The sequence below is a fragment of the Myodes glareolus genome, chromosome 10 (genome assembly GCF_982192425.1).
Source record: "Myodes glareolus chromosome 10, mMyoGla1.1, whole genome shotgun sequence".
Lineage (NCBI taxonomy): Eukaryota > Metazoa > Chordata > Mammalia > Rodentia > Cricetidae > Myodes > Myodes glareolus.
Window position 1 is genome coordinate 17,258,994 of NC_142035.1, and position 25,939 is coordinate 17,284,932.

General features: G+C 38.8%; 1 protein-coding gene across 12 annotated transcripts in view; it reads left to right on the top strand.

Annotated features, from left to right (window-relative positions):
- The window catches only part of Ptprt (protein tyrosine phosphatase receptor type T), a 1,106,759-nt gene that overhangs the window by 754,536 nt on the left and 326,284 nt on the right, over positions 1-25,939 (top strand). The window lies entirely within an intron of this gene.

The following is a 25,939-nucleotide window of genomic DNA, read 5'->3' on the forward strand; positions in this document are numbered from 1 at the left end:
TTCATTACTGCTTTACTTTTTGTTCCTTTATCAGGTTTTATTACAGGGCACCTGACAAATAAAAATTGTATCTATTGAAAGTATACAACACACACACACACACACACACACACACACACACACACACACACATACACGTGCACTGTGAAGTGACTACCACAGCCAAGCAAATTAACATATACATCCCTTCACATGGTTATGATCTTTTTGTGTATGTAATGAAAGCCCTTAAGAACAACTCTCTTAGGGAATCTCAAGTATAGAACATGTTACTAGGAACCATTAGTTCTCGTGTCCCTTTTAAACCCCCAGCACCTGTTCTTGCATAGTTGAAACTTTGTGATCTGTCACCTCTGTCTTCCCATATCCCCACCCCTAGTCTGGAGAATATTATGCTAAATTTAGCAAATGTGAAATCTAAAACAGACTAACTCATAAAAGCAAAGGATAGAATGGCAGATTTCTGAGGTTTAGTGGCAAAGGGCTTGCCTAGCATGAATGAGGTTCTGGGTTTAATCCCCAGAACTGGAAAGAAATTAAGTTGCCTGCCACTTAAAAAAGATAAAAAAACCTCAGTTTTTGCATTTTCCTAAGCAATATTCCAGAGAAGATATGCCATTGCTATGACACTTTATAATGGTGTGTGTGTGTGTGTGTGTGTGAGAGAGAGAGAGAGAGAGACAGAGAGAGAGAGAGACTAAACCTCAAGAGAGCCTCTGATTCATCAGTGTTTCTTCAACAGGTAGAATATTCTTAGCAAATGGTGATACCCATGAGTACAAGACAAACATGATGTTTTTCAGCTTTCTCTACCCTCTCCCAAGTCAATATAGAAGAGCTAGAGCAATAGGTTGCAAAGAACTATGGGTAAGAGAGAATACCTCTTTTGACTTTCTTTTTCCATATCATTTCCTTATCCTGGTCTTTGCCCAGACCCATACTGTTCAATGTATACATCAGAGACATGTACATCTCCTTAATTTAGAATTCTATCTGGAACCAGCTCCCTGTATAATAACTTTATGCTAGTCTGGATTCTGTTCTCCATTTTTAAGAAGAAATATGTTACAAAGAATTATTTTGTTTTTGTGTTCTTACCTGGAGTGAAGAAGCCCATGGCCATAAGGCAAAGTCTGTTTCATGAAGCCTTGAGCACTGTACTTTGTGTGGTCTGATGTCTCTCATTTCTGTCCCCAGAGACACTGACTTCCAATGCTACAAATTTCTCACAGCAGCTTCATCCACACATCGTAATGGATAACCAGTCGTGGAGTTGGTCATGATGCTTTGCTTGCGTTAGGATCTAGATGCAGAGCCTTCCTTAACTGCTCCCCTGCAAATCCTCTCAGACAAGTATCATTCAGTCACATAGTGAGATGGAGGCAAAGACTGCCAGTTCCAAGCCCCGTTGTCTTCTGCCTAGGACTTGGCAATCCGTTGGTGAGAAGTTTATCTTCAGATCCACAGGAGCCACAGGATGACAATGCCCTTCATATAATCTTGCATCTGCTATCCAGGCTTTGTTAAGTTTCTTTCAGTAGACGGAGAATATGTTTTTGTCCAGAGACAGTGCACCTGTGAGATTAGGCTCCAGCTGAGGGAAGCAATGCTTTCTTTGTTGAGGCTTGCAAAACCTTGAGTGTCCGAAGTCACAGTAGCAACAAAATGTTTTCAGGGCAAAGAAATCAAGGCTCTTGGAGGGTGGTTACTGGTGCATCTCAGTAACTGTGATTTAGGTTGTTCTTGCAGGTGCTGAAGCAGCCAAGACTGATAGAGGGCTGTTGAGTAGAAGCTTTGTACAGACTTTAAATTTATCTTAACAAGTTAGCAATTTATAATGATAAGATATAATAATAACAACAGAAAATGAAAACAATTTCGGTTACTCAGACTCCACATTTTTCTTTTTTCAATTCCTTCTATTCCTTGTCTACAAACATATGAAATTTTTATGTACTTGTAATTATTGCATCTTTATAATTTTAAATGCATTTCTCTTGCTTAAATTATACCAGAGTTATACTATCAGCATTTTAACGGTCACATAATGTCCCATCAAGCTCACTGCCACACTTTATTTAACCGTCCCCTGCGGTGCTCACACAGCCTCCAGTATCCTCCCCCACCAGTATAAATGAGGTTTCCATGGACATCTCCAGGAATTTCTTTACCCTTTTATCAAATTATTCCTTTAAAGAACTTTCCAGTGTTATTCTCATGTCATTAAACATAGCATTTCCTAGGTTATGTTATGAGAACATGGTATTTCTCTAGGTTGCTCTGTCCCTTTCAATACTGCATGACAACAAATGTCCCACCCGGATAAAAGTACCTATAAATGTATTACCTTCATCAGGAAGTGGGGTATGGCTAGAGCTTACTTGGGCACAAAAGAATGTCTGAGGCTGAAAGTTGGGTCTGCACTGAGGATGTGGTAGAAGGAGCAATGGGTGGAAAGGCCATATAAAAAGAGAAAACTTATTCTAATTTTGCTGTTAGCCACGGACAATGCTGCACTCTTCCTTCTATCCCTGTCTCTTTGTAAGTAAGCAGAAACATAATAACTAGAGATCTTGATGAACCATAGAAAAGAAGTGCCAGGTATCTCAAGTTCTCATTTTATATGTTGTGCTTTGTTTGACACATACTTGAGCTTGTGTGTTCACACATCATTTGGTTTGGGGTCGACTCTAAATCCATCAAGATCTCCTCTAAAGACACTTAATTACATCTGCAAAGACATTTTTTTCCTTACCAGGTCCCTTTCACATACTCTTGTTGAGTGTACCTTTTGGGACCAATCACTCAACTCATTACCCAGGGCATCTCCTTTGAGAAGGTGTATGTGTGTCGGGAAAGAGCTTGGTGGAAAACAAATAAATGTGTTCATAATAGGAGGGCACTCACTTTCCAATAAAATGGGAAGTGATGAGACCCCTGTTTCTGTGTGGGTTCATGCTAGACTGCCTGACTCTCCAGGGGAATTGGGAGATGAATAAACAGCATGTCTGGTCTACTAGGAGCATATGCTTGAGTTGATTTTGACCCATTTGGGGAGCTATCCATGACCTAGAGGCATGTTAGAGCAGTCAGACTCAATACTGGACAGCAGAGCAATCTTCTTCACCCACCCCACCCTTGATCCCTCCCTGTCAAAGTTCCCAGATACAGGTTTCCACCAGGGACTTAACAACTCTCAGCAATCTTTAATCTTCTTTAATCTCACATTCTGGCAGTAGAATGACCCAAAATGTCCTAAGATCTCTGGATCCATAAAACATCCCAGGAAGGGATTGGTTTAAAAACACACAAGGACTGTCAGTTCCTTGGGGCACTAACTGCTCTGGGCACAGACTAGAGCGTCCTTCAAATGTGGATGATGGGAGGGGTATTGCTGTTACTCAGAGCACTGAGCCCACTGCCTGAGGTTTCTCAGCAGTTCCAGCAAGGGGACTCGAGACCCTCTGTCTTTCTTCAATGCAGAAAGAGAGAGAAACACCAAGTTCCAGCACTGATTCCCAGGAGACTGGAGAATAATTATTTTCCTATTAACCCTTGTGTGTTCACTCTGTCTCTCTCTGTCTATCTAACTATCTATCCTTCCTATCTGTCTGTCGATCTATCTATCTATCTATCTATCTATCTATCTATCTATCTATCTATCATCTGTCCTCTATCTATCTCCTTCAAAGGTATGCATTTTGTTCATAATTAGAGCAAAGAAGTGTTTGCATGTGGGTAAAGAAATGTAAAGATTTTAGATAAAACTCAAGGACTCAGAACTTCATCTGAGCTGAAACCAGTTCAGAGTTCTTGACTGAGATAACCCCAAATTGTTGACTCAGTGAGATTTGGATGGTAATAATCAAGTTCTCACATACATGTGTTCACACAAGGGCTTCTGCTTTGGTGTCATAGTTATACCCATTGGTAACCAAATTGCCTGTAATCACTAGGACACCAGACAGTCACACTTGCAATATCCATGCCTGTATTAGCTTGTAAGCGCTCCCTTCCCAGAGCAGCACACGCTGGGTGGCTTTAAACTGGAGGCATGTGTTTTCCCAACTCTGTAGCTGCAGTCCCAAAGTCAGGGTACCTAGGCATTGCCGGATACCCCTGGGAGCAATAGGGAGAATCTACATTCTGCTTTCTTTTTTCTTAATAGTTTAGTAATTTTATAAAAAAATTATGATGATTTGTTTGTTTAATGTGTGCATGCATGTGTGTGTATATGCGTACATGAATGTGTGACATGGTGCATGTGAAGAAGTCAGAGGACAAGATGTAGAAATTGATTACCTCCTTTACCATGTGAATTCCAAAGATGGAATTCGAGTTATCAGGTTTGGTAGCAAGTGCCTTTCCCCACTGTGCCATCTTGCCAGATTAGTAATTTTTAAATGTACTTTTTAGAGTTTTATACATGTATGTATATGTATGTAAATTACATTTTGATCCTTCACCTACTCTTCCTCCCTCTTCCAATTTCACATCTTCTCATTTTGTTCTATATAACTCACTGATAGTATTTTTAAATATATTCCCTTTGTTCAAAAGAAATAGGAAAATACATCTATTTCATATTAGTACAAATCAGAAATTACCTATAACATACTACAATAAAAGGAACCAATGTCAATTTACTAACTTCTGTAGTTACCAGCCTTGGCATTCCTTGGCTTGTAACCACATCCCTCCAGTTTCTGTCTTCATCTTTACGTGTCTCCCTCCTGTGCATGCATCTCTTCCCTGCCTACTCTCTTCTTTTCATTTGAGTGCAGTCTGTGCTGAATGAGGGACCTCCCTGATGGCCTCATCTTCACTTTACTACCTAGAAAGATCTCACTCCCAAAGCACATAGTTCCACCCACAGTGAAACCCCACTCTAGCCTGCCCTTCAAGCTCACTGCAGGGTTTGTCCTAGCAGACAGCTGTGTGAGAGTGTGCAGAACAACTTCCTTTCTCTTCAGCCTCCCTTGGTTCCATCCACACACCTGTTACTGCTACCTTTTGGCCAAGATATTAACCACTCGTCAGTGACATGTTACACAGTCCTATCCGGGTTTGCTTGTCCCTTTAAAGCTATGAACCCACCCCTCACACAAAGCTTAGGCAGTAGGGGAGTGCCCAGCATCTTGGCCACCTACTCTAAGGAGGCCAGCACATCTACTTGGGTCATCTTAGGCTCCAGTCTGCCCTCTACCTGCTTATCTGCCCATCTCTGTTGGTCCCTGACTGATACTTCACTACTGGAAGAAAAATTGGAAACAGAGATGATAGGTAATTGCATTCAATAAATAGCTAAAAAGAAATTGGCAAGATTAATTCTATGGGACTGAGAGAGAGGAAGAATGAGGGGAGGGGGAGGGGGAGAAAAGACAAAAGGGAAGGAGTCCTCCACAGACTGGTTAGCTAGCCTTGAGTTCTAGGGTTTGCATACAATTCAGGTGTGGATGGGTGAGAGAACATGTGGGGGAGTAACAGCTGCAGGAGCAAAGTTAGGAGAGAAAGATGGTTTGCTTCAGACTGATACCAAGACAAGGAAAGGTCTGTTTTTCCCCATAACTCCAACTCCTGCTGTGCTAGCAACTGCAGGTGCCTGGGAGGTCACTGCTTGGGCAAATTAGGTGCATAGGCTGCTTGGGCCTTGTTCCACTCCTGGTGAATGGGTTCTACTGCATCCTTATACATAGTGGGTAAGACTGAGCTACATAGCTCTGAGACTCATGTAGTACATGGACATAAAGCCCATCACAGGAAGACACAGACTCATCATAGACAGCATAGTCTCTTTCAGTAGGCTCCCTTCATAGGAAGACCAGTCATTCATTCATTAACCTGTTTCATTTCTTCAGCGTTTAGTGAACACCTGCTTTATTCAGAAAACCGTCCTCTGTGGCTTGAATACATCAGTGAACCAATGAGACACCAAATTCTCTCCTCCAGAAGTTCATGCTTCAGTTATAATAAGATGCAGCTCTCATGAAGGATTTATGGGCCTTTTGCAAAGGCAAGGAGGACAGCCCGGTGGATTGTTGAATGGCTTCTACTAGTCCACAGTCAAATGGGGATGTCCTCTAGCTAGGACAGTCCTTTCCATGATGGAGCTGAGAATATGCTATAGATGAGACTTCTAGAATGGGCCGTCCTAGCTTAAGTTCCTTCTAACCTCATTGGACCCTTTTCTCAAGCAGAATCCTCTTCTCTAGCCTTCAGAAAATAGCTTGGTCCTATGGACACTTAGATTTCAGAGTTGTAGAATCCAGAACTTCCAGAAAATAGATTTCTACTCATTGACAGTATTTGTATGTGACCCTTTCTTGTGGCGACCAAGGAAATGGTCGCGTTCTTAGCTTGCTGCTGCCCTTCCTCTTCCCCCACATATTCCCCACCTCACTCCAGCTGGACTTCAGCTTCCGCCAGTCCTTGTCACTGTGCTACTCCAGGTCACCCACACTCTATATTCCATGAAAACCAGGCTCTCCTGCAGAGCTCTGGTCTCTGGCTTATCAGCAGATGTTGGCTACTAGAGAAGCTGGATTCTCTGCAAGATTCTGAGCTTCATGTGATATCCAGTCATGGAACACAAATGTCAGCTCTAGTTTCATGAGAACAAGAATCATGTTTTATGTAAAGACCATGGGTACCCTTTAAGGGATCAACACATGTGTAGCTCTTTCTATCTTTGATTATTTAGCCATTCTGAGAGTGTTAATAAAGGACCAGTATTAGCCTCAAAATATAAATAAGTTTTTAAAGCTTGGTAGATAATAACTTGTTCATTGATTTTATTAGCTGATATTTCCCCTGTTGTTTTTACCTTAATGTTTCCATGAAGATTACTCTCTATGATGGGTCAAATTGTTTTCCTGCTCTAAAAAGATACCGAGAAACTATCCTGACACTTGTGGGCCTGTTCATTTAAAAAGTATTTTAGATATAATGAAATCACAATTATTTCACACTGTTGGACTATGGATTGGGTTGGAGCCCAAGATGATAACCTCCATCCTTATAAGAATATGGAGATTTGGATGCAAAAACAGATGCATGGGGCAAGAACCATGTACCAAGAGAAGCAGAGCCATGAATGACACTTCAGAGAGGTAAAGGGTGTCAAGAATTCCTGGCAGCCATCAGTCTTTATCTTATTTGGTGACTGAAATATTTCATCATATTGATTGACCCTAATCTCCTTACCAATGCCTCACTTTTTGGACACAGTTACCCTACCACAGATAATGCTCGTGTCTCTGGAACTAGGGGATCAAAGCAGACAAAAATGATGTAGCTGCAGTCAGACTGAATTATGCATAGGGCCAGGATTTCTTCTATTTAATTCCAGGGCTGGGGTAGCTCTCACACACGATGAATCAGAAGGGATTTTTAAAGATGTAAATACTGGGGTTTGTTGGGATTGAATAGTGCATTAGTGGCTGTAACAAGTAACTACACACGTAGGAGCTTCAAACAGGATTTCGTCCTAACTCCTTCAGAAGTCAGAGCCCAAATCCAGGTGTCAATGAGTCTGGTTTATTTCTAGAGTCTATTTTGTGACTTTCTCATACATAGAACCTAGTCTTGCCTTTGACCCTTGGCTTCTCTTGGCTTGTGAATAAATCATTCCAACTTCTGTATCCATTGCCCACCATCTTGCCTCCCTTCTGGAACTTTCATTCCTCTCATGGAAGGATGCTTGGCATTGGGTCAAAGCTCACCTGCACTAGGACACTCTCATCAGAAATCCCTAACTTACTAGATATTCTTACATGGTTATTTTTCTAGATAAGTGGTAGAGAATTCTGTGAAGTCGTAATAGAAATCCCATTGCATTTGTACTGTGCCTGCAATAAATTCAAAGATTAACTGAGAAAGAATTGATACTTTTAGCAGATTGAATTTCTTATGGCTTCATAAAATCTTATCCATTTCTGAGCAGAATTTTTTAGTTTTGTTCACATCATTTCTTCACACAGGTTCTTCCAATTTCTGGTTAAGCTTGTGCCTAGATTTTTTTTCCTGATAATTTTTTATTTATAAAATTTTCTTTGTACTACATTTTTAAACTGATTGCTATTTCCATTGCATTTCTTGTTTATTTTGTGAAGCTATTAGCTTTTTTATATTAATTTTGTAACCAGCCACTTTGGTAAATGCTTCCATTTCTTTTCTAATATGTTTTACAGCTGATTCACCATGGCTGACTTGCAAACAATAATGATTTTTTAAAACCTCCTTTTTAACAATAAGAATGCTTTTTATATCAACCTCTGGTTTAATTGCTTTGGCAATTATATCTGGAATAGAGGACATTTCCTCTTGTCCTGAATCTAATGGAAAACGCTTGGATTATTTCACCATTAAGCATGAGGGAAGATTTAAATATGAGATAGCTTTTTCTTTTATCATGTTAAAAACTAGTCATTTATTTCCATTTTACCAAACCTTTTATCAGAGATGGATGTTGAATTTCTTTAAAAGCTTTTTAAAAAAGATATCTACTGATATTCATCAAGCAAATATTTGGCGAATAGTGGGGACAGGAAGTAAAGTCTCTACTCTCATGGCAAGTGGTGGTGCTTGTCTAGTAAGGAAGTAAATTTTCAAAGAACACAGTCCACCTGAAAAGGCTGTTTCTCAGAGGGGATGCTATCGGCAAAGGAGACTGGCATGAAGAGACTCGTGGAGTCTGGGAAATACAGCAAGCAATAATATCAGAAACTATCAGGAGACTCTCTCTTTAACATTATAATGTGATGAAAGACAGATACACATTTCCTGGTACTCAACCATCTCATACAACTCACGTCTCCACAAATTACCATGCAATGTTATGCTTTTTTTAAAAATAGCCAGATGAAAATCATTATTCTAGACACTGATTAGATTGCTCAGTTAAAGAGAATTTAATTTTGAACTTTTACATCCATATACTTGTTATGTTTGAGGAATTTTTGAGCCAATTTTTGCAAATGTCTGCTTAGCTTGTTGGGCTGACTCTACAAGGGAGGTCCTAAGTTGTCTGTCCCATTCTGTGTCTCAGGACCATTTCACTAATGTAGGAATCACCAGGGTTTTTGTTTTTAAAGGACTGAAACTATCTCCTCGGAAAGGGTTGATATCAAACTTCGGAGGGCTCTCAAGTGATTTGACTTCCTTATGCGTTTGTGTTTATTTTGTGGTTGTTTTATTTGGGCTTTTCCCATTTGCTTTCAGGAAAATTTGTTAGTTTGTGTTTGTTTTATTTTTTTCTTGGACATTCATGCGGGTATTTAAAAGAGTAGTGATAAGGTTGAGCAAGTACTGCGCCCTATGACTTTAACTTTGTCTTTTTTATTGTTTGCTGTTGTTTCATAAATAACTTTGGAGGTGCGTTTTAAATTGTGTTTCTTAAACTATTGTTAAAATAAAATTTACCTTTCAAAAGAGGGCAATTTATCATGAAATACAGTCATCCCCCTTCTCAGTTATAAGTTGAACAACTCCTACCAATAACAAGATAAAGGGCATTTCTAACATACATCAAGGTTCCCTGTGCCCTTTGTAATTATCCCCTCCCTCTTTCTGGCCCTGGAAGCCACTGCTCTGATTTCTTCTGTTCCTAAAGTTTTTCTCTTCCTAGAATGTCATGAATGGCATTCCTCTGTGCATAACTTTTTGAATCTGTTTCCTTCCTGAAGCATCATGGTCTCAAGGTTTATCCAGGTTATTAAACATATCCAAGACATGTTGCTTATCTGCTGAGTGGTTGTTCGTTGTACACATGTACCCGTTATTTATTCATGGATGAACTCATTCATTAACTATAAACCTGACTGGTTTGAATAATAGTGTCAAAGTTTTTGAGTGGCCATCTGTGTTTTATTTCTCTTGGATAAACACCCACAGTTGGCTTTCCTAGGTCGCCTATTATATATATATATAATATATTACACATATATTATATATATATATATATATATATATATATATATATATATATATATATATGTATTTAACTTGGTAGGAATTGGCAGGTTTTTCTCCTAAGCAATTGTGTCATTTCCTGTCCCTGGTAGCTGCACACAGAGTCCCGGTTGCTTCCCATGCTGCAGGCTGGTGACTTTGCACTGCCTTCCTGCTCACTTTGACTGTATCTGTATGTGACTGGGTCAGGTAAAGTGGATCCTTGAGGTTTCATATTTTTATTGATTTTATTGAGTTATACAAATATAAGAGGTTTCATTTTTGGTGTCCCTAATGACTGACAGTGTTAGCGCTGTTTCATATGCCAATCTTATGTGTTTTTACTACATTATCTTTGAAGAATTTGTTTGGATCTTATACCTTTTTTTAAGCTTAGAAGTTAAATTTTCTTAATAATGCTGGATTCTGTTGTTGTTATTATTGTTGTTGTTATTAAAGATTTTTTATATATTTGATCATATTTTTCCCATCACTTAGCTCCAGTCAGATCTTCTCCACCTTCTTACTTACCCAATTTCATGCTCTTCTTCCTCTTCTTCTTCTTCCTCTTCTTCCTCTTCTTCCTCTTCTTCCTCTTCTTCCTCTTCTTCCTCTTCTTCCTCTTCTTCTTCTTCTTCTTCTTCTTCTTCTTCTTCTTCTTCTTCTTCCTCTTCCTCTTCCTCTTCCTCCTCTCTCTCTTTCCTTTCAATCTCTCTCAAAAAATCGAAAAAGAAAAGAAAAATAACACAAAAAGACAAAAAGAAAATCAAAGCAAAACAAAAAGCAGACAAGGAAAATATGGAGCCCACTCATGAGTTCTGCTATGGAATGTGGTTGATAAACCATGGGCACTCCATTGAAACAATTATTTTCTCTTTCCCAGCAGGTATCAGTTGCAAATAGCTTCTTGGTTAGGGATGAGACTTTGTGTCTACTTCTCCTTCGTTGTGCTGGGATTTTTGTCCGGTTGGCACCTGTGTAGGTCTTGTGCATGCTGTGGCAGTCTCTGTGAGTTTATGTGTGTGTCATCCTTGTTATGTCTGCAGGACACTGTTTGCGTGAAGTCATCTCCCAGCTCTGGCTCTCACCATCCTTCTAACCCCCCTTCCACATAGATCCCTGAGCCTTGAGGGGAGAAGTTTGATAAAGACATCCCACTTAGGGCTGAGTTCTCCATAGTTTTTCCCTCTCTCAATACACATTGTCCAGTTCTGGTTTTCTTCATTAGTTACCTCTCCTGGAAGAAGAAGCTTTCCCAATGAGGGCTGATTCCCCAGTGATGCTATGATCTCTGGTTATATCAGGATGTCATTAGAATCGCTTTACTTCTATATTCATTTAGAATAATAAAAGTGTTAGGCTTCCCATAGTCCCAGGACCTCTCTAGTCTCAGGTTCTTTGCCATTTTAGTTGTATCAAGTATGGGTTCCATCTCATGGATGGAGTGAGCCTTAAATCCAATCAAAAAGAGGTAGGTCATTGCTTTATTTTTAAAAATCATTAATGTATATCCATAATACAGACTTTAATGTGACATGTTTGCTAATTTTTCATTAATTTTTCAATTAAATCTTAGTTGGCATACAAACGAATGACTTTCATTATGACAATTTCATGCAGCTCTGTGATTATGCTTTATTCTTATTTGTCCACTGCTCTTCTCTGCCCCCTTCTGCTAACCTCTTCCTCCTCTCCAATAAGTCCTTCTGAGGGCATGTTGTAATATCTCGCCACCATCTGTTGCTCCCCTGCCCTGAACTCTATATGTCAGCAAGTTCCCCAGACTATTTTGGAGTATGTCACTGGGACAGTTTCATGCAAATAGATCATATCCTTTGACCTCATTCACTCTCTATTACCCGACCTGTCCCCACTTTCCCACTCCTGTTGGTTGCTTCTTCTTCACAGACAGCTCCTTTCTCCTTTATTTATGTGCAATGTCCTTAGATGACTGGGAGTTGTGCTGTTTATTTGCTATGATGTGTGAATACTATCGCATGTATTAGCATACAGTACTTCAGCTATCCTCACTTCCTTCTGACATTCTGGTCCTCTCTGGTGATGCCTCCTACCATACTATTCGTGGGAATGATTTTTACCTTCCCTCTTCTCTTTTATCGTCAGTGTGACTTGACACCTGCCAGTCTTTGTTAATCTTTCAAATAATTAACTCTCAGACTTTTTAATGCCATAGTTTTTCTTCATTGTCAATTTCTGTTCTTTTGCATTTCTTTCTTCTTGCCTCCTTTGCTAATTTTTCTAATTTTTTCTTCTGAAAGTGTCATATAGGTAGGTATAGATGTCATCTATCTATCTATCTATCTGTCTGTCTGTCTGTCTGTCTGTCTATCTAATCTCTACCTCTATCTCTGCCTCCTCAGACCTGGAGTCTTGCATATGTTACCCAGGATCCCTAATATTAAATCTCTCCTCCAGCTCTCAATTTTGTTTTAGTTTTGCAAAACAGGTATTGTATACTATCAGTTTCTCTGTAGATCCCACTTTGGTTGTATCCCATATTAGGCATAGTTAGACCTGCCGCATTTTCATTTCCAAACAGTTCACTATGTTGTCATCTCCCTAGTATCTTTGTCTTTGATCTATGAATTTTAAGTAACATTTCTATGGGAATTTAAAATACTGATAGACTTTCCAGACATATCTCTCATGTTGGTTTTTAGTTTAAATACATTGCAGTCAGAAAGCACATCCCCTCGATCATGGTTTTTTTAGATTTGTGAAATTTGGTTAGTAATGTTGTGTAGGGTTTCTCTTGGGGACTTTGCTCAATATACTTGAAAAGATGTGCATTTTACCATCAACAGGTGAAGTCAACTAAAATTAATTACGTACAATTAATTGGCTTACCGTTTTGCTCTGATCTTCTCAAATGTAAGGATTTTCTTTTATTTGCTCTATCAAATTTCAGATGCAATTGTGGCTCTGAAGATTTCTTTGTTTTGATTTCCTCACTTTCGATGCTGGGCATCCTTGTATTGTTTTATGTCGCACAATTCCTATGTGCACTTATTGCTTTATCTCCCCATTCATCCTAGCAGGTGTTAGCTCCTTCATGCTATTGCCTGCAAGGGGCTTTGTTTTAACAACCTTGGATATTGCTTTTAATTTATTCTTTTATAACTTCTCCTTTGTAAATTTCCTCCTCCAGCTTACATAGAGTTTTGTTATACCTTTTCTGTCAACGTTTTGATTTACATGTTTACAATAATTTATCTTCACTCTTTTTCTTGTAACGAGGCAATAAAATGTGCAGTTTTTGGCAATAGTTCTTACATTTTTAATGAAACACAATAGTTATTCTTTTCTAAAATTTCTGGAGCAGACTGTGATTTTGATTTCTTTGAATCAAATTTTGATTGCGTTTATTTGTGTGTTTCTACTTTTCTAATTGTTTTTCTAAACTTACCAAGTGTCAGTCAGATATTTTCTGGTCTGTTTTTTAGAATTAAATATTTTTTCTTTAAACCCAAGTAGGAGTATCGTGATGGCAGCTGCAGACAGTAGAAGAAAAATGTGTGTCCCCATATTTTAATAATACTTTTCTTACGAAAATAAAGGAAGGATGGCTTTGGTCCCTGGGCCATGCTAAACACTGAAATAAAAAAATTGATTATATTCTAACTTGAATTATTAGTTCTCTTCTGTTTCCTTATTTTTTTATTCTGAAGCTAAATAAGAAAACAAAATAAAATATAACTGCAGTGTTGTGATTTTAAGAAAAATAGTATTATTATTTCATACTTCACTTGCTGAATAAAGACACTTATATAAGTATATGTTGTATCTTGAATGATTCCACAGTTTTAGATTATTTATCTCATTTTCTAGTTGCATGACTTCCAGCAGTCTGTTATTGCCTTTATTGCATCAGAGATTTTTTTTGTTGTTTTTTGAGACAGGGTTTCTCTGTAGCTTTGGAGCCTGTCCTGGAACAAGCTCTGTACACCAGGGTGGTCTCAAACCCACAGAGATCCACATGCCTCTGCATCTCAAGTGCTAGGATTAAAGGCATGCACCACCACCCAGCTATCATAAATAATTGTTAAAGCCTCAGTGTGTACAAGTAACTTTTTCAGGTGACCTTGCTCTTGATTTTAGTTCAGCATTTCATTGTAGAGTTATAGTTCAATTTCAGACCAACAATAGTTGAGATTTACTAGATCTGTCTGTCAGTAGTATGGTCTGAATGTGTCTCCTCATACTCAGATGTTGAAACTTATCATTGACATGAGACTTAAGAGGGTAGGTCTTCAAGGTAAGTCATGTAGTATTACTATCTCATGGATCAGATCTGTACTTCTGAAAGTGATAGAAAGGAGTTTTCTGCTTTGCATTTATATGGGGACTCAACAAGAACAGACACAGTGGAAGTAAGGATTAGACCTTATCCTAGGCACACCATCTACATTCTGAGCTTCCCAGGCGCTACTCCTGTGAAGACAAGCATTTTCATAATTTGTCAGTTTCCCAGTTTTCAGTCTTTTGTTACAGCAGCAAGACAGATGGAGGTGATCACACAGACCTCCTTTTTCCTTACCCTTTCATGAGTCTATTGATAGGGCAACTGATCTTTAGTGCTGTCTGTTTTGTAGTTTAGGAGATCAAACCAAGGGTCTCATGAATATAAGCAAGTATATATCCCTGAGTCACATTCCTAACTCTGTTACTGGTCTTAGTTCTGTGACCACTCGATGTGTAGGTGGAAAATAATGTACTCTTAACATGAAACAAGGGTTTTGAGATACATTTAACACAACGGGTCCAATTTCCCATAGAAAGGAAGGGGATCTATCTTACATTTTTAACTTTAAGATTCTCTAAATACATGTCCTAATTTTGTTACTAGCAAAATAGTTAAAGTATCTCAAGAAAACATCATCATATATATTAATAAATTTTCCTCAAATAAAACTTCCCATGGGTGCTACTGAGTTAATTCCATTCGAGTCACTTACTATGTAGTCATAGAATCCAGAGATATCTATTGTATCCTACTGAATTATTACTTGTTCTTGGGCTAATGATATACTTTTATTGTCACTTCAAAGAGAAGTGGTATCTCTACCTACTTTTTTTATAGCTTTCTGGGTTGTCTTACACATAGAGTCTTCAACACAGACTTTAAATTCTCTTGGAAGTTAATCTTATGAATGAAAGTCATGAAGATTTTGGATGAAATTCTTATCCATCTAGGTATTGGCTTCGGAAATATTGGCATATTTACAATTTAAAGTCTTCTCATTCAAATGTGTGTCAGTTGCTGATTCTTATTTTGGATCATTGCTATTGATTTCCTATTTATATCAATTCTAGTCAAATATAAAATTGCTATATAAATTCTGATAGTTTTATAAGTTGTCTCAAAGTTTCTAAGTTTATAATACTATCATTTGACAATATATTTATATATGTCTATTCAGTTTTTGTATTTTCCTGAGTATTTTACTTATTTCTTCATGCATTGGTTTAATCCACCAAAACAATATCAACTAGAGGTAGAAATGATGGTCACTAATACCTTTTTTATTCATGATGTTAAAACAGATTGCTTCAATATTTTCTACCTTAACATGATATTTACTGAAGACTTTTTAAAGCAATTTTTATTCTTGGTGCCCATCAATTCCTATTTTTGGTGTGGGACAAAGGTCTGTATTCTGTCAATTATATTTTAAATAATTGGCCAGTAGTCAGACAGGAAGTATAGGTGGGACAACCAGACAGGAAGTAGAGGTGGGTCAATGAGAACAGGAGAATTCTGGGAAAAAGAAAGCTTATTGCGAAGTCCTGTCCCAGACACAGAAGAAGCAAGATGTGACTGCCCTGCTGAATAAGGTACTGTGCCTTGTGGCTAACACAGATAAGAATAATGGGCTAATATAAGTTGTAAGAGTTAATAAGAAGCCTGAGATACTGGGCCAATCAGTTTATAGTTAATGTAGACCTCTGTGTAATTTCTTTGGGACATAACAATTGCGGGAACTGGGCAGGACAGAAAACTCAAGTCAACAAATGGCCCTCTTGTTACATATTTTAGTTAAAGTTTTCTTTAAGTGTGTTTACTGGATTTTTATCAAGTATATCTTGGAAAAATACATCAAGGAAGACTTCTGTGACAAATAGCCAAAGCATCTTAACTCCAATTGGCTTAGCCTTTTACATGGAATATGTTGGCTAAAGGCCAACTTGATAGATGTTCTCAAACTGTGTTATCAGGGTCTGATACCTCTTATAGACTGTCACTGTGGCCACATGAGGGGCTGCAGCAGTTCTAAAACCCATGCAATTCATTTCAAATCCAGTGGTAGGGAAAGAGGTAGGTGTTTATGATTCCTGAAAAATGTCATTGTGTTTCACTCATGCTACCACATCCATGGGCTCATCTTTGAATATAAAAGCCTTGTAACTAGGAGTATATAATATGCTGGTTGACTCCGATGTATATCACAAGCCCTGCCCTAACTTGGATAGAGTGCCTTTCTGTCTACATTTGCTGAGAAGAAAGGGGCAAGTACATCCCCAGACAGAAGCTTTGGCATCAGTTACCAGAATGATGGAAAAGGGTGACTCAGTGGCAGGAAATTCCAATATCTACCGATCCAATTATATGGTTTTGCTGATAACTTTCTGGTTGTAATACAAGTGCCTTAATATATTTGCTGATTGTGAACCATTCCTGGCGAGATTCTTGCTTAGCCATGGTTTATCCTTTTGATGTACCGACTGCGGCTGTTTGTTTAATATTTCCATCTGTTTCATAAACAGAATTGATCTCTCATCTTTTTTTGTTTTGTTTGTGTCATATCTTGGCATTAATATTATCTTTGATGCATAAATGATGCATTTTAAGTCAGTTGAAAAAACCGTATCGATTTGATGGGTCTTTTATACAAGATATTTCAATAAACTATTCTATGATTTTTATCTTCTTAGTTGAATTTTATTTCATTTTTTTAATCTTAGGGAAAGCATTACTCTCTAATTCCCAAATTTGTTTGCTCTGATGTTATACATAAAGATCTCTTTAAAATTATAAATGCATTTAATCTTTTTCCTACTTGTGGCTACTTTGTCCTTTTCTTTTTAATATTTTATATTACACTCTTTGTCTTTATTTGTTTCAGCAAAGGTACATTTTTCTCCTCAAAGGCCAGCTTTATGTTTCATTCGCCTCTACTATATTATTTCTCTGTCATTATTTTATTTTCAGTTTGTGTAGTCTCCTGATTTAATTCGTTTTCTTATTTTTCTTCAATATATAAAGTTGAAATGCTTGGATCACATTACTCTGAATTTACCTATTACTGCTTCTAGGTCTTTAGACATGAAAATATCTCTCTTCATTTTCTACATTCCTTTTAAGGTAGTTCACCATTTCCACCTGGATCTCCTGCATGATCTAGGCTCTATGTACTTAGAATAAAGTGCCTTCAAGTGCAGAACTATAAAGGTGCCTTTCAGGCAGCAAGTCTCCAAGATCTAAGCAAAGAAAATAAATGCAGGATGGGCTCTGCGGTTGTGAAAGGACACAAGAGAAACATCACTAGCCTGTCTTCCTAATGACAGGCATAGTTATGACACTGTGGACAGACAAGCCACACTCACAAGGAGAGGCCAGAAAGCAAGGTGTGAGCATGCATATCACCATTGTCGGTAACTGTGCACAGTGTCTTAACTGCAGTCATCTGAAATACCGAGACCAACAATCTCGGTTACTGATGGAGCTGAGGTCTTAAGGGACTTCATGTCAACAAATAAAGACCGAGGAAAAAAGATGCCTTTTTAGTTGTTAAGGAAAATTTGAGCCGGACTTTATGGCCCATGTCTGCAATCCTATCTTGTGGGGTGTCAGAGGCAGGAGGATCAGGAGTTCAAGGCCAGCATTGGGTCCATATGTGAGGAAAGCTCAGTGTGTTTATGTATAGTCCCAAGGTTTGCCTGCAAAGCTAACTTAGTAACAGTGCATCTAAGTGTTTGGAGTCTAATCTGAGAAATAAATAAACAAATCAAATTAAAAAAAAAAAGGATGCCTTTCAATATGATCAGAGGAGAATTCAAAATGTGTTTGTAAACTGCTCTTGGTACAGATTGTATCACCATTTCTTTCTTGGTCAAGAAATAAGAAATTTAAACTCATGCCCCCACACACACTTACGTGCACACCCCCACACACACACACAAACACACAAACTCACAAACTCACACAACAAGTGCATATGGAGGTACTCAGTTCATTGTGCATTCAGCGAATATAATCATTGTACCCCTACATGATGGCTTGTTGCATATATGTGATTTTATTCCGTGATCTCTGTCTTAGTTACTTGCTCATTGCTATGACAAAAACCTCAGACAAAAGCATATTGGGAGAGGAAGGATATTTTTAGTTGGTTCCATAGGAATACAGGACAGTTATGAAGAATAAGCTATGACAGCAGTCAGGAAAGACATGGTGGCCTTTTACCTCCTCCTCTTCCTCTTCCTTCTTTGTATTCTTCTTGTCATTATACCAAATAATTTTATCAGTGATAAGACACTACATTTCCCACATGTCAGAACTTCTGTGTGTTCATTACTCATACACAATATACTCATTTCTGGTACCCTTGTCCCTCTAGACATCTCACCGATCTTCTCCACTGAAAATCTGCAATCTATTTATCCATGTTTTTATAGAAAACAGTGTTTTCCTACAATATATTTTAGAAGAGGGGGAAAAAGAGGGAATACAGGGAGGGATAGTTAATACTGAGTGATATTTGATGGTTCATATGAAAGCCTACTATTGCAGAAGCTTCTTAAGATATGTACATATATGGAAGAATTAAAAATAGCATCACGCGAGGTGGTAGTGGCACATATCTTTACTCCTTTATTCGCACTGCTCAGAAGGCAGAGGCAGGGGGGTTTCTGTGAGGTCGAGGCCATCCTGGTCTACAAGAGCTAGTTCCAGGACAGCTAGGACTGTTACACAGGAAAACCCTGCCTCAAAAAAAAAAATAGTGTCACCAAATAACAATCAAGAAAATTCCCCAACTATACATCTTTTATCAATAAGAAAAATATCACATGTCAGAAATTAGTTACATTTAATTGTGTTGTTGGCTAAAAGGGCCCTGTGGAAACCCCTGAACAACTCAGGCTATTGCCAAGATTGTTGATTGTTCTCCCCAAACTGATAGCTAAGCACCATTGCTGAAGATAATGCTCACATATCTTATTGAGCATGGAAAATTCAAACTGGTACCTAACTAGAGCCTTTGTCCCTACTTGGTGTTTACATTCTTTCCACTGGAAGCAGAGGATGGACAGGGAGTTGGTGCAGTCTGTAAAAGCTAAAGGGTCACCCCCTTGTGACTCACTTCCATCTAGTAAGGGTCCATCTTCCAAAGGGTCCACAACCTTCCCAGATATACCATCAGCAGGGGACTAAGTATTCAAACACATCAACATATGGGAGCATTTCATGTTTGCTTTTATTTCATCTTCAAAGGACAAACATGATATTTTTAACTACTAAAATGATTAAAATCTCGTGCCCTGGTTGCCTTTACCAAATTCTCTGTGTATTTTCAGTAATTTTTGGCTCCTGTATTCTTACATATATCATCCAAGTTATCAATTACAAATGTATTCTTCAGTCCCTCAGAGTTGGAAGGTTCTTGTTGCTTTTGACCTTTCAAATAAAGAACTATTACATCTAGAGCAGTGGTTCTCAACCTTCCTAACACTGCAACCCTTTAGTAGAGTTCCTCATGCTGTGGTGACCCCCAACCATAACATTATTTCTGTTGTTACTTCTTTATTTTATTTTATTTTATTTTATTTTATTTTATTTTATTGAGCTCTACATTTTTCTTTGCTGTGGTTACTTCTTAATTGTAATTTTGCTATTGATATGTCCATGCAGCTCTTGACAAAAATGTGTATGTGTGGCCCTCTGAAAAAAATAAAGTTCAATTTTTAAAACGCATTCGCTTACAAAACCAAATCATTTTATAACAACTTAAAATTGTAAAAATAGAAAAAATAGGTAAATCATACTTGCTCTTGATGAAATATCACAAAATAACTAAAATCGTTTATATTGTGGTTCAAGTGACAAGATTGTAGAATCATGTAAGAAGATGAGTGATGAGAAAAAATGCAAGACTTTGTGTTCCGAGTGACAGAAACTATGTATGAATGAGTAGGAAGCACTAAGTGAGGACACGGGCTAACAAAGGAGAACATACAGACTGGCTACCATGGGCAATCAAACTAAGATTTTAACCTTTCCTTAGATATATTTCTTAAATTCTGTACTATGCATACTTAATAATGAGATAAACTTGGTAAAATTGTATCGCTGTAAGTATTTTGATTATCCTTGGATTCAGATGATAAAGCCATCTTTCCGATACTCACACACTTATGAGTAGACACATAGACACACATGCACACGGCACTCTTGAGCCAAAGCACAGGCCTCATTGGTAGCAGATGATGAGCGAACACTTAGGCTTCTAAGATAAAGTGCCTTCTAACCCACAGCAAACTCCGTTACCCCGTTTGCATTGTTAGAAGCCAGATTTATGAATCCTCTTTCTTCTTATGTACTTGAAACCCCCACTTTATAAATGGCATATATAATTGAATATAGGTCACTGGGTCAGACTAGATCCTGCTCTGAACTGGGTTGATAGTGGAGTCTTTGGTTTTTGCAGCAAGTTTCCCTTTTTCAGTTTGTAAAGCTCTATCTTCCAGAGGCAAATAGGACATCTTTCTAAAAATGAGCATGTAAATCTCTGTGTTTTTCACAAATATGTTGGTTGCATGCTTGTCTCCTGCCTCTTGGGTCCAATTATCTGAAAATAGACCCTCATCTGTTTCAGCCTAGGCATGGATGGTTGTAAATAATAGAAACCCATCCCACCTGGCTTAATCAAGAGAGAAGATTTGCTGGAAAGCACAGGGATGGCTCACAAGTCTCAAGCCAAGGAGACTGTAGGAAAACCAGCATTACCATGGGAAACAGAGACTGGTCCTCTGCCTCGCCTTCACCATCCCTCTGCCTTCTCTGTATCCATGTTCCATTCAGTCCTCATTTCTCTTCTCTTTGTCTTCTACTCCATGCCTCCATTACCTGCAATAATGTGCCATTCTACCCCATGATCTTGTAGCCATTCTTCCCCTGTTTAGAATGAAATCCTTCCCCCATCTAAATTTCAAGGACAAAGGATAGGGCCGTTCCAAGACAAGGCATATGTTCACCAACTGTGACAGTGACAGCAATGTTGTCTGGGCTCCTAACCTGCTGTCTTTGAGGCATGAGAGCCCCACAATGGTACTAACTGCTGTTCTCTAAATGGTTAGGGCTTGGTGAGACGTGGCTAAGTTCCTGTATGGTATTTGAGTCAACTGACTCTTACTGGCCTCGTTTGTATTATCTGTGTGTATGCACACATGCGCGTGGCTCTCTTTCCTATAAAGCAGAGTTGGGAAATAGCACATTCCCCCTTACTTGATTGCTGTTACAGTAAGGGAGCTAGGCAGAAACAGGCACACTACTGTATAAATACTGCATTCTTGTTGTTTTCTCCACATATTCTGCGCCCTACTACCCCACCAAGGTGTATGTGAAGGGTTGACTTGATTTAGCTGAACTTTCTTATATACTCTTTTATCAGGGGATATTCAGAGGTGATGGTGGGAAGAATGAGGAAACAGAGGAAGAATGCATTAAGCTCCTGAGAAGCTAAACCTGTGATACATTAAAATGCCAAGCTTGATAATGGTTTTAAATAAAGGTTAATTTACTTAGTATTTTAACATTTATATCTGAGCCATTTTCAGTTGACGCATGAGTCAACCAATCTGCTTTTCTAAGCTACTTCTGCTCTTGGATTCCTGTCCAGGTAAAAAGTAGATCCTATGCTCCTGAGCCAGAAAGTGGCGGGGGGTGGGGCCTCCTGGGCTTCGCCATGTTCCTCACACCCCACATCCACCTACTTACCAAATATCACTAACAGCTCCATCTGTTCCAAACTGAGCCTTGCCTCAACTACAGGGAGAGCCTAGTGGTGACTGTGAACTTCCTCAGACATGCTCTCTCAGAGCATATCACTGCACCTACTCCAAATTCCTCGGCAGCTCCCTCCTCTCAGGCCCAAGCGCTTGGTATGATTTTCAAGACACCCTTTTCTACTTCCATTCTGGACCCTAACAACATCCTTGCCGGGTCCTTAATACGTCATAAACATCCATTTTGGGCCCTTGCAAACACCATTTCTTTTTAAGGATACACCTTTGTACACTCTTCCTGTCTTGCCCAGTGTCCCTTCTCCAATAAGTTGGTCCCTTGATGTACTCTTTGTCTCACACTGAAGGGGGTAGTCCTGTCAGCATCTCGGCTTCACATCTTGTGAATATCTTTCTGAAATCCCTCTCAAACACAGCAGGGATTTAAATACCATCTGCTCTCCTGGCAGAACACCTTGAGGGCAGAAATTGTAGCAGTCATAATTGTATCCTTAGAATCCTTCACAGGATCAAGAAAAGAAGATTCGTTGATTTAAAAAATTATTTGAATAAATGAATCAATCAATCAACTTTGCCTGTCTAGACCCATGCTTACTAAGAAGGGGGAAACCATAGAGGAGTCTCATATAGTTTGAGTGATGCCCATAAATCAAACTCCAGAATTTTACCTAGGATACCAGTGATCTGTTGTATTCTGCCCTGGAGTCTCTTTAATAAAGAGAGCCATGTAATCCAATCCTGGATATGTTGTGGCTGTGGCTCTGACGTGAGATAGAGGAAACATGGCATGCTTTAAGACCCTGCTGTATGTTGGTGTACTACTAAAGGATGGGCACATTCCAAAGAGAGCAGAGACTGTTTTCTTGTCTGCCTGTAATGACCATCTGGATTCAATTGTTAATGCTCAATCCTATTTGTTGCCAAGGCAACCCAGTTATAGGCCATCCTCACTTTACCAAAGGTGATATTGCCAGAGTCATCTTATAAGTCAGATTTGGAAAGACACAATAGATTTTTCTGGGTGAAAAGTGATGTTAATGGTGACTAGAACCCAGAGAATTGTATTTAACTCGCATCGTTGCGATACTTGTGCAAAATGAGTCAGTAAATATATCCCATGCTGCCCAGCTCACAGCAATATCTTGGAACAATCTGGTCATGAGAGAAAAATCTGCCCCTTTCCAATATTCTTCAAAACTGGTTTGAGCCTCAGGATATCCTCTATTAGACCCTAATTTCCAAAAGTTGTTTGAATGTCTGGATTACCTAGGAAGGGTTTATTAGGACCCATCAGTCTAGTCTTAGACACATCAAAATCAGAATCTTTTGTGGGATACAGAAACAGGTGGACTTAAAAAGCCCTCACCCTGTTGATTCCATTATTATTTGTGTATTGTTCCCTAAACTTTATCAGTAGCTCTCTCATTGTCTCCTCGCTTCTTTGACACTGAAGATGCCTTCCCATAACCCTGGCAATATAAAAGCTATAGTTCTGTAGGCAATTACCTCTCAGGGTACCATAGTTCCTACTCCTCAAAAACTGATCTCTATGTATTCGGAAGATGCTGAGGTCTAGACTAGCATTGCTGATGCTCACAGGAGCAGGCTCTTCCATCTCCACCAAGGGAGAAGGCTGACAACCCAAACACAGAGACCAACGCTGCCATGGTTACCAGCTCCATTATCAACATCATGGGATTCATTTAAAAATAACTAAAATAGCTCTGCTTCTTCCTTGTTCTTATTACATTTGGACTGAGTCATGTGTCTCTAAGGTAATCTACATAGAAGACACTCCATCCTACTGAAGGAATGCCTCCCCAGATACTAACAGACTACGTATTATGTCACTGCAGTGCCAACCCTGATTTTTACAATAAACTACAGTGATACAGTAATGAACCACTGTATATAACAAAGTCCTAATAGAGCCATGTAGACAGTCCCCAGAAAGTTCCAGACGGATCTAAAAAGGGATCAAATCTGGGTTCTAAAGAGGATCCTGAGAAGGTCTTCTGCGGTGAGATAAAAGAAGTTAATAATCTGTATAATTGTTATTAACAGATCACAAGATTATTCAGAGTATCAAAATAATGGCGCTCATGCCGTTATCACTCTTGCAGAGAGAGAAAGAGTTTCTCCTTCCCTTAAGTCTGTGCTGACTTAGGGATTCCTTTGGTCAACAGAAAAGGATAGAAAGGATGCTGTGGCGGTCTAGAAGCTACTCCTTTTGTTTTTTTACCTCTAGCCAAAGTTTCCCTTCCCTCTCCTCCACCCGACCCTCCACCTCGCTTATACTGCCCACCCCTATCCACTCCTCCTCCACTGTTTTCCTTCAGATACAGATAAGCCTCCTGTGGATATCAACCAGCCATAGTCTATCAAGTTACAGTGATACTGGACGACTCCTCTTCTCTTAAGGCTGGGTCCCAAAAGCAGGCTACACAGTCAGAGACAGCCCCTGCTGTCTCATAAGAAGAGCACATTACACAACTGTAACATATATGCAGACGGCATAGGTAAATCCTATGCAGGCTCCCTGATTGTAGTACATTCAGTCCTTGTGAGCCCCTATGAGCCCAGGTTAGTTGGTTCTGTGAGTTTTCTTGTGTTCTTGACGCCTCTGACTCTTACAACCCTTCTTCTCCCTCTTCCCTAGGATTTTTGAGCTCTGCCTACTTTGACCGTGAGTCTCTGTATCTGCATCTGTTCCCATTAGTTGCTGGATGAAACCTCTCTGATGACAGTTGGGTTAGGCACTAATCAAAGAAAATAGGAGAATGTACGTAGGAATCATTTCCTTGACCTTTACCCCCATTCATTTTGGTTCTTGCATAGGCCTTTGGGGTATCCTGCCGCTGGGTCCTGACCCTCAGAGGTGAGCTCCCTTTTAGGGTATGGGTCTTTAGCTGGCCTGGTCATTAGTTGGCAACTCCATATTTTCCATGTCCCAGGTCTAGATCTTAGAGTGTCTGTTTTGATCCCTGGAGTCATTTTGGAGAGATACTGAGTCTTCCACATAGGATTTGTCAAAGCTTCCTAAGCAACAGTTGGTGTCTACTGTCAGGTAGGAGTGAGGATGTCTCAGAACTTCCAGCCTCAGGCAAGCCTTCGGGTGATGGGTGTCTGAGTGATTCCCAAGCAATTCTAGCACAACAGCCCATGCAGTTGGATTACAGAATGACAAATCACTATCATTTAAAGCCACCAAATATTAAAGTGCTGATTGATAATCTGATTTGGTCTTATATTAAAATTACATAAATGGGAAATTATCACCCATGATCTTTCTGTGCAAGGATAATTATTATTATTAAAGTTGACTTTCTTCCAGAATTTTAATATTCAAATCAAGATATGCAAAGAGGCTTTGTTCTTGTTGACATACTATTGGAATTCTATTGAACATGCTATTTGAAAACCTGTACTTTTCTTGTAATAATATACTCATCACTTTCATGTCTCATAAATAATCTTTTATATCATTTTAATGACTACATAATACTCCATCATTGTATTATATATAATTTATCTAACTATTGCCTGTTACTGGGTCATTTGGGCTATTATATTTAATACTGTGATGCACATAAATCTTTGTACAATAAATGATAATCTTTAATACATTATGGGTACTGCTGTTTAAGGGTTTTGTATTAAAATAAAGCAAACCAAACATTTTAATTCCACTTCATTTTTATTAAGCATGAGTTTAATGAGAGTTTTACATGTCTGTTGGCTATTTGTTTATCTAGTGTTTTATTAAGAAATGGCCCTTATGTATATTTGCTTAATTTTTAAACAATTTGTTATAGAGCACACACACATACGCACTGTGGTAAGATATCGCAGAACACTGATATTCAAACTAGATAAAAGTGGGTTACTTACCACCTCAGTTCTTTTCTAGATATTGGGCACAAAATATATTGCCTACATTTTTCAAGCC